This window comes from Pongo abelii, chromosome 12 (assembly GCF_028885655.2).
Source record: "Pongo abelii isolate AG06213 chromosome 12, NHGRI_mPonAbe1-v2.0_pri, whole genome shotgun sequence".
Taxonomy (NCBI): domain Eukaryota; kingdom Metazoa; phylum Chordata; class Mammalia; order Primates; family Hominidae; genus Pongo; species Pongo abelii.
This window is the reverse complement of record NC_071997.2, coordinates 118,228,271-118,237,496: the sequence shown is the minus strand read 5'-3', so window position 1 is coordinate 118,237,496 and position 9,226 is coordinate 118,228,271.

Genomic DNA, 9,226 nt, shown 5'->3' with positions numbered 1-9,226 from the left:
AGTGAGAACTCAGGAATATGGGGTTAGAATTGTAACTATGCGGAAGCCGGAGATATGTAACCTCCTTGTGTATCTAGAAAGAGAAATGGTGACCATAACACAGCATTGTATCTGCCACAGACAGTCAATTAGATGTATGGGAAAATCAGAAGTAGAAGAGAGTGGTGTCATTCTGAGTGGTTAAGGAAAGTTTTCCCAGGAAGGTAAGATTAGAGTAGCCTTCAAGAATAGACTAGGTAGAAAAAACAGAGCACATGCCACAGGGAAAGAATTTCAAAACCAAAGCTCTGAAGGCAGAGAGTAGTGTTATTTCCCTACTGAAAAACTGTCAGTGAATAATGAAAGACAAGTATTCACAAGCAGGTGGGGAGGAGCTTATTTTGAATTTTAGAGAGGAGTAGAAATACCTTTTTTGTAGAGTAGCATTATGGTCTGTGAAGCATGACTGTCCAGGTATTCTAGGTATGCCTTGGATGTCCAATCAAGAAAGCTAGAAGTCATCACTTTCCCTAATTCATCCTATTATCAAAATTATCCAAATGATCACAAATCACTATTGATTCTACTTTCTACATAGATCTAAACCCCATACATTCCTCTACTCCCCCACTATCTCTGCCCTATTCCAGCACCTTAAGTTGGCTTACTTGGTGCTGGGCACTAATGTTTGTGTTCTTGCAAAATTCTTATGTTGAAACTCTAATTCCCAGTGTGTTGGAATTTGGTATTTGGAGATAGGACCTTTGAAAGGTAATTAGGTCTTGAAGCCAGAGCTCATATGAAGGGATCAGTGGCCTTATAAGGAAACTCAGTAAAACTCATGACTTCCTACCCCCACAAGGTGAGCACACGGCAAGAAGATAGATTTACTATATTAGTCAGTTTTCATGCTGCTGATAAAGACATACCCGAGACTGGGAAGAAAAATAGGTTTAATGAACACATAGTTCCACATAGTTGAGGAGGCCTCACAATTATGGCAGAAGGCAAAAGGCACTTCTTATATGTCAGTGGCAAGACAGAATGAAAGAAGCAAAAGTGGCAACCCCTCATAAAACCTTCAGATCTTGTCTTATTCGCAGCCACGAGAACAGTATGAAGGAAACCGCCCCCATGATTCAATTATCTTCCACCAGGTCCCTTCCACAACATGTGGGAATCATGGGAATACAATTCAAGATGAGAAGTGGGTGGGGACACAGAGCCAAACCATATCATTCTGTCCCTGCCCCCTCCCAAATCTCATGTCCTCGAATTTCAAAACCAATCATGCCCTCCCATCAGTCCCCCAAAGTCTTAACTCATTTCAACCTTAACTCAAAAGTCCATAGTCCAAAGTCTTATCTGAGACAAGGCAAGTCCCTTCCGCCTATGAGCCTGTAAAGTCAAAAGCAAGTTAGTTACTTCCTTGATACAATGGGGGTACAGGCATTGGGTAAATACAGCCATTCCAAATGGGAGAAATTGGCCGAAACAAAGGAGCTACAGGCTCCATCCAAGTCTGAAATCCAGCAGTATGCAAACTAAGAAACAGGCCCTTACCGGAGACCAACTAGGCCCACACTTGATCTTGGATCTCTAGCCTTAAGAACTGTGAGAAATAAGTTTCTATTGTTTAAGGCACCCAGTCTATGGTATTTTTATAGCAGCACAAATGGGCTAAGATACCTGATCTCTTACCACATCCCCTTCGGTGGTCTCCCTGCCTCTGGCTTCTTTCTTCTTTAGTATAAACCTGACACTATGGGCCCAAGGTATATCATGAGGACCCCTTTCTGACTTGATTCATGCCTACTTCACATTCTACCAATATCAAACCACTTCGTGTTTTTGTGAAAATATCACATATTTATGACTCTTGAAATTTATGTATGCTGCTCCTCGTAGCTGAAAGAACTTTCCACTCTTTCCTGGTCAGAAAAATTATATTTATTCTATTAAACTTCTTTATAAAACAGCCTCCTCCTTATCTCTTCCAGAGTTAATAATTCCCTCTTCTGTGCTTTTAAAGTTTTATTGCTTCTGTTAGTTTGCATTTGTTCATATCTTAGCCACCCCTCCACATATAATGTGAGCTCCACTGAGAACAGGGAATGTGTCTTCTGCACCTTTGCAACCCAGGTCTAAGTCCTATCTCTGATTCACAGGACAAGCTCAATAAATGCTTTGAAATCAAATGTGGAAGTTAATATTATGGATAGTATCTAAGGTATATTCTAAATCAAATACTTAAGCTTATTACTATGTGCTCTAGAGTAATAATGAAATACCACAGAATGTTAAAAAGGAGGAATATAGAAAAATGAAATGTTATTGACTCAGTAGGGTAGGATTCTTTAATAAGGCCTGATAGTGCTTGGGCACAGTGGCTCATGTCTGTGATCCCAGCACTTTGGGAGGGCAAGAAGGGCGGATCACCTGAGGTCAGGAGTTCAAGACCAGCCTGGCCAACGTGGTGAAACCCTGTCTCTACTAAACATACAATAATTAGCCGGGCATGGGTGTGCATGCCTGTAATCCCAGCCACTCAGGAGGCTGAATCGCTTGAACCCAGGAGGCGGAGGTTGCAGTGAGCCGAGATTGCACCATTGCACTCTAGCCTGGGCAACAAGAGCAAGACTCCGTCTCAGAAAAAAAAAAAAAAAAAGGCCTGATAGTTACTAACACCTTACTCTGGGTTAGATGCTGTGCTGAGTGTTTTAATATATTATTTTATTTAATACTCATCAAAACCTTTTAAGGAAAAATACTATTATTCATATTTGAAAGACGAATAAACTGAGACACATGGGAACTAGGCATCTTCCCTAAAACCATACCGTGAATAAGTAGGTGAGCCAGAATTTGAATCCAGGCACTCAGAATAGAACCCTGAGACTAAAGCTGACCTATGGTAGGAGAACAAGCTCAGACACTAGGATCAAAGGCAAAGACTCAGAGAGCAATTAAGACAATATTAGAGCAAGAGGGATGAGGGAATGGAAACATGAGGACTTGAGTAAATTGAGCTCCTTGCTCTTGGTAATTTAGAAATGGTCTGAGAATTTACTGGTAGGAGTGGCATGTTAAGTACATGTTTTAAAATAAAAACCATACTTTATTAACTATGTGCTATGTCTGTAGTTAGATTCATTTTGACAACTTGAAAACACATAAATACCTCATTATGATAAAGATAATTACTAAGCAAGGAAAACAAAATAAATCATCATTGGTAGCTATAAAAATGTGCCATGACACCAGAAATAAACATCTAGAAGAACAAATGAAACACATATCTAAGCAGGCACTTTACTGTTTTGAATAAGCATGTATCTACTTTAAAAAAAAAAATGTGAAGGTATCTGTATCAATCAGCAATGCATTTATTGCAAGTTTTCCATAGATTCCCTACCCTGTGCTATCGGTTGTAGGAAAATTTAAGAAAGGAGGAGGAGGTAGGTAGAGGAAATAGAAAAAGAGAGAAAGCACCTTTGACTCCCAAAGTTATCACTCTCAATTCAAATTCATTTGTATTCAACCAATGTGTATTAAACTTCTACCTTGCAGCATGGATCGTGCTCAATGATGGAAATACTGGTGGGAACATCATAGATACAGTCCCTCCCCTAAAAAGCTCACAGTCTCATAGTGGATACAGACACAGAGCTAGGTAGTGACAATATAACAGGGAAAGAACAGAGAACAGTGGGAGCACCTAGCGGGGCACCCAAGGCAGATTTTGTAAGTCAGAGAAGGCTGCCAGGAGGAAGTGAAATCTAAACTGAGATGAAGAAAGAATTTTTTTGTCAAAAGAAGATTGGAAGAAAGAATCTCAGCAGAGGAAACATAAGCAGTAACATAAGAAACAGCACAGGCTCTCAATGAGGCAGAGAATAGTTAAAAACAAACAAATAGGCCAGGCAGGATGGCTCACGCCTATAATCCCAGCACTTTGGGAGGCTAAGGCAGGTGGATCACTTGAGGTCAGGAGTTCATGTCCAGCCTGGCCAACATGGTGAAACCCTGTCTCTACTAAAAATACAAAAATTAACCGGGAGTGGTGAAGGGCGCCTGTAATCCCAGCTACTCCAGAGGCTGAGGCAAGACAATTGCTGGAACCTGGGAGGTGGAGGTTGCAGTGAGCCGAGGTCACACCACTGCACTCCAGCCTGGGCGACAGAGCAAGACTCTGCCTCAAAAACAAACAAACAAACAAACAAATAAGCTTAATCAGAAAGGCTGAAGCAAGAAGCAAGAGGGCAGGTAGCAAAAGATAAGGTGGAGCAGTAAACAAGAGCAAGATCATGAATCTGCCATATGGTTGTTCAATATTTTCCTGAGGGCAACAGAGAGTTACTGAGAGTTTCAAGCAGGGAAGTGACCTAAAAAAATGTACATTTTAGAAATCACTCTGTATACAGTACAGGGAGATGACCACGGGGAACAACAATGTTGGGATTGGGGGAATAATTCGTAGCCAACTGCAACAACGTAGATGGGAGTGCCTGGTGCCTGGGACTAAGGTGAGCTGTAGGAAGGGACTAAAGGGGACAGATGAGAAAGAGTATGCATGAGGGAGACATAACAGGAGTTGGACATGGCCATATGTAGCCCGGGGTAAAGGGAAAGTGACAGATAATGCCCAGGCACTGGCTTGCAAAACTGGGAGGGCAACAGTGCCTATCAGCAAAATGAAAGACAAAAAGAAAAGCAAAAGAAGTGCTCAGAGCTTGGTACATCCTGGCCTTTCCATGTCTGTGGAACCGCCACAAGGATGTGTCTTCTAGGCAGTTGGATGTTTGGGTCTATAGTTCCATTAGGGAGTTATCAGATAGACACGGGATGAAAGCCAAAGAAGCAGACAAGATCACCCTCAATATGACTTTTCCAAAAGCCATTCAATGAGGATGCATTGAGAAGAGAACGTGGAAACAGAAGAAGTCCTGAAAAACCACTATTGAAAGAAGTTAAAGGAAATGAGTCCACAAAATGTTGTAAGATGAATAGCCAGAGAGGTTGAAGGAAACCAGGAGAGTGACTGTAGTACAACGGAAGGAAAGGAAGAGCCTAGCTCAACAAGGAAGAAGTTGTCATCTGTGCACATGCTTCTCAGAAGTAAGGTAAGAACCGAAAAACATCCATCACATTCAATGCTGATGAGATCCCTGGTCCCCTTGGTGAGAGTTGCTCAGTGATGGAGCAATGGTTGCACAAGACAGCCTGTGGTGGATTGGGATAAACGGCAAGATGGGAGAGTATCTCAAGGGAGAGGTACAGTTAGGAGATGTTTTTACAATGTGAGAGACAAATACGATTCCATGCAACTGGGAAGCAGTCAGGAGAATAGGTGGAGTTATATACGAAGGTGGAGAGAAGGGGTTATTAAAAGTGTGATGTCCTTGAGAGGGCACAAACAGGTGGCATTCAGAGCCCAGGTTGATGGACTTGTCTTTGCCAGGATGGGGCCAGCAAAGGCACTAACAGAAGGGCAATCCAGATGCAACACAAAGAGCATAAAAGTTACTCTTTGCAGAGACAGAACCAAGATTTTCATAATCAGTCAATCAGTAGCCTAAAAGGGAATTTGACACCTAGGACAAGAAAGTTTTCCTGTTTATGCAGGTTTCTGCTCTAACCACAGCCTATGAGTACAGTGTGCGGGGGCACAGAGTTTGAGCGAGGAGAAAAAAAGATAAAGCCTCAGCTCTACGATGGACCTGCAATATGACTTTTAAACAAGCCCCTTGACTTCACAATGCAAACTGATACCTTTATTTACCATCTTCGTATGAGCAAGTGTAAAATGAGTCTCACTGCTGTTGAAATGAACCAGAGGATGTCTAGAGAGTGAAATTCCAAGTATTTATTAAGTGCCTACTCCTCAAGGGCTGTCCCTGTACTTAAGAAGAATTTTTTTTGTTACATTTGAGTAGCGTTTGACTTGTAATTACTATACAGCATCCAAAAGGCCTGGAAAGACTGTTCAAAATGCAAATTTCCTAGAGCCAATCCTGAGATTAAGTTTCAGTAGCTTGGGGATAGAGTCTGGGAATCTGCATTTTTATCAGGTTCCCTGATGATGCTAGAGGACCGTTTGGAAACCCAACACTATACATCACATAGCACAACTTCCCACACATTGTCTAATTTAATACATGTGTTGGGCATTGAAGCATTCAAATTAGTGAAAGCTGAAACAAACACAAATGCCGACACCTCACCAACTAAAACAGAGACCATTATTCACGTGCGCCTTGAGTCAGGCAAGGTGTATTTATTGAGTGCACGTTGCACCAAACCCTATACTTGGCAAAGAGAATATAGACTTGAATTAGATTTTGGACTTTTCTTCAAATATTCTTTAGTCTATTAATAAAGAAAAAGAGGAAAGTCAACCCATGATGCCAGCTCAATTTGATAAGTGTTTTGACAAATTTCTGACATATCTTGTGTCCAATACACAGATGGTGATATGGAAGCACAAAGGAGGGTCTCAGTTAGAGTAGGCTGAGGGGACAGATATATTGGAGGGGCTGACACTTGGAGGGGTTATTAATTTTGAGTGGAGGTTAGATCAGACAGGCAGAGAAAGACATTCCAGAGAAAAGGAAGAGCAAGTAGTGTGTCTGTAATAGTGACCCATGCCTACCCAGGAAAGTTCAACCATCACTAATATGGGGAAGTGGGCCCACACAAAAGGCATGAACTCTCCTAAAATTGGGAGAGAACACAGAGAAAAATGAATGCTAGGTGAAGATATCTTTGTATAATCCACACAAAATAAAATATTAAACCAATTAGTGCTAAAGGTTTTGCCCAGGGAGCATTCATGAGTCTTTAATGGTTCGCTGATAAGAAGCCACAAAAGACACTTTAATATGAACACTCAGTTATGGGAAGGAAATTAGAGAACATGGAAATGTGGAAGCCAAACTTGGAAGAGGGCACTGAAGAGGAAATTGATAGCCAGAGTGTCAATACATGCATGCGGGTTAAGGGAAGCAGGATACCAGCTGCAAGGAGTTTACTGAGAGGGGTTTCCCAGGCCATTTTTGTGGTCTATAAAAGTAGAAAGCAGGTAAGATGTTTAGAGAGCTTGGTAAGTCAGTCACATGGAAGCTGTGAAAATTTCTAGAACAAATAGTAGGGAGACATGGGGTAGTACCTAGAGGGGACAGCTGTGTTCATTAGTGATTTCTTTACAATCTAGGTGACGTGAACCTGCTGAAATGCTGCAGGAGTTCCAGGCAAGTTAGCCTTGGCAGTGAGGACAGATACAAAGAGAGAAGAAGGAGGTGTGTGTGGGGACGGGGGCAGCCGGGGAGATTTTTATTGTTCCGAGATAGGTCTAAAATGAAGGAGAGTATATCAGTCAGTACAGGCTAACTGCTATAATAAATAACCACACAATTTTAGAGTGGCTTAACCCAGGAAGATTTATTTCTTCACAGTCAAATGCAGTTTTCTTGGGAGGGGAAATTATCAGCTCCACACAGTCATTGAGGAGCCCCAGCCTTCTTCCATCTAGTGGCTCCTGCATCTATTAGGTTCTAGGAGTCCTGCCATGAGTCCTCTACAAATGGCCAAATGGCAAAATAAAGCTCTGGAAGACTGTGTTAATGGTTTCAGTTTCAGGAGCGGCACCTGGGAGTGGCTTATTCTACTTCCACCCACATTCCATTTGCCAGAACTCAATCACAGGGCACAGGGCAAATGACTGCAGGCATGCTGGGACTTGTCATTTAGCTGGGTGCCCAGAAGGAAGGGAAATGGGATTGGTGAAGCCATATAACCATCTCTAATCCAGATGGATACACAGTATTCTTTAGCTCAGATCAGGGTGAGTATGTTAACTGCCTGAGGCAGTGAAGGACAGGAGATGGAACAGTTCATTTCATTAAAGGATAAAGTGGGGCATATAATTTTCCTGAACCCTTACTCCAAGGCCAATTTTAAAGGATGACAGTTTGAGCCAAGGACCGGTTCAGTAAAATTTGGAGAAAAGCTTTTCAAATAGTGCCAAAGAACCAACCAAAAAAAAAAAAAAAAGAGAGAGAGAGAGAGAGAGAAAGAGGATACACCAGATGGCACCAGCAGAAAAGATCACATACATTTCATTGACTCCTAATCACTCCCCCGTAACTTTTTTCCACACACAAATTCCTCACACTGGAAATGTTCATTTAAAACAATTAAAAAATCCTTCAGGGAACCCCCACCCCACTCCCTGCCACCACATGATCAGCCCAGAGGCTCACATGCTGAAATCTATAGAGAGCTTTAGGTCTCAGAGTATTTGAAGGAGAGGCAGCGATCTCACCACCTTAACACAGAAGCAGTCCTACACCCCAATCAGGGAAAGCCTTGGACACTATCTATTTCTACCTTTTGCCTGGGGCAAAGGAGAAAGAGAACTGCACAGCTGTCATAAACAAGTAGGGTATGAGACCTCTCTCTTCCACCAAGAATAATAATAAGGTAGCCTTGATTGAAAACTCACTGTGTGTCAGACACTACGCTTACATGTATGAACTCACAACAATTCAGTGAGGTAACCACTATTATTATCTCTTTTTTACAGATAAGGAAGTTTCCTGATGCCCACAAAGGTTAAATAACTGACTCGAGGTTACCCAGCAATAAACGTTGAAAAAGAGTTTAAATTAGTTGGCTTTCAGAGTTTGTGTTTTGGACAACTATATTCTACTTTGGACAGCACTGTATTTTCTCATTGTAAAAGCAGGCAGGATGGAGTAAAAAATAAAAGTCAAAACAATTTGAAAACAATATTTTGTGATGAACATAAAACGTTTTCTACAATCAGCATCCTTCATTCGATTGTCTTCCTTTATTATCTGGTAATTGCCAAAAGAAGACAAAGTGTAGATGTATTTTCCTTAGTTTACTTTTAGCTCCCTTTATTTCAAGCCTCACAGTCAATGTGTTCCCTGCCTTATGTTTCAAGGGGGCTCCAGGGTATTTTTTCTCCCATGTGATTACAAAAGCAGTTAGCCTTTTAGCCTAGCAGGGGGAATGAGAGGAAAGGGAGGGGCCAAAAATTTTAAACTTTAGGCACTATATCTCCAATAACTGACAACATTTTATCTTAATTATGCTTTATAGTATTGGAATACTAAACAAAGAGGAACGACCTGCTTACTCTGTAGTCTGGAGCAGAATGAAATAGAACACGTAGGGCAGAACACAACAAATGAGTTGCAAATGTTTGTGCACAAGGCTTGAT